The sequence below is a fragment of the Brassica oleracea genome, unplaced genomic scaffold (assembly GCF_000695525.1).
Source record: "Brassica oleracea var. oleracea cultivar TO1000 unplaced genomic scaffold, BOL UnpScaffold07781, whole genome shotgun sequence".
Taxonomy (NCBI): domain Eukaryota; kingdom Viridiplantae; phylum Streptophyta; class Magnoliopsida; order Brassicales; family Brassicaceae; genus Brassica; species Brassica oleracea.
The window spans coordinates 1-675 of record NW_013624303.1 but is presented as its reverse complement, the minus strand read 5'-3'; the positions used below and the strand labels follow the sequence as shown (position 1 = coordinate 675).

The window sequence follows — 675 nt, the reverse complement described above, 5'->3', positions numbered from 1 at the left end:
TATATATATATATATATATATATATATTCTTATATCTATTTATTTTAAGTGTTCTTTACAATTCAAATAAAAAATATTTTATTTATGAAACCAACCAACAAACTACCAGCGGACAAGTTAATAAACTAATAGTATAACTTTCGTACGACTTACACTAATCGTATAACTTTCGTTGAATTCATTATGGATTAATATTTTCATATCTTATCTTTGTAATGATTTGCGAGTATGGTGAAAAGTAGCTTCAAGGATCTAAAGAAATCGATGCAGAACGAAGGGGGAAGTGATGTTTTGGTGAATGGGCATCCTGGTGAAAATGGCAGAGAAGCAAGCTGGACTAACCGGCTAGGAAACTAGTGGTACATCAGGTCCTTCAAAACTCTTCTGTTCCTTGGTATCAGGTACGACTACAGAGCTGGATTCTGGGGGATCATGGGTGGTCAATGTCTTGGAATATTACCTGTAAACATCATATTCTTTAGTTTCTCTAAAAAAATTTTAACGTGTAGTAGCCGTGACTCATTTCTTAAAGCCTTTCACTGAAGAGCTAATATAGTCCTGGCAAACTTGCCCCAACGTAAGCTCTCTCTCTCTTGTGCCTTAACTTTCATGTATCTGAGTTTGATGGTACATGGTCTCAGGGTTGATAAGCTAAAACGTGGGTTCGGGATGAGA

At 35.7% G+C, this 675-nt stretch overlaps 1 long non-coding RNA gene across 1 annotated transcript; it reads left to right on the top strand.

The window, feature by feature from the left end:
* Positions 1 to 56: 56 nt before the first annotated feature.
* Positions 57 to 675, top strand: LOC106322134. The gene is made up of 3 exons (XR_001266251.1): positions 57 to 401; positions 510 to 577; positions 642 to 675. It is a non-coding gene; the product is annotated as an uncharacterized LOC106322134 (long non-coding RNA).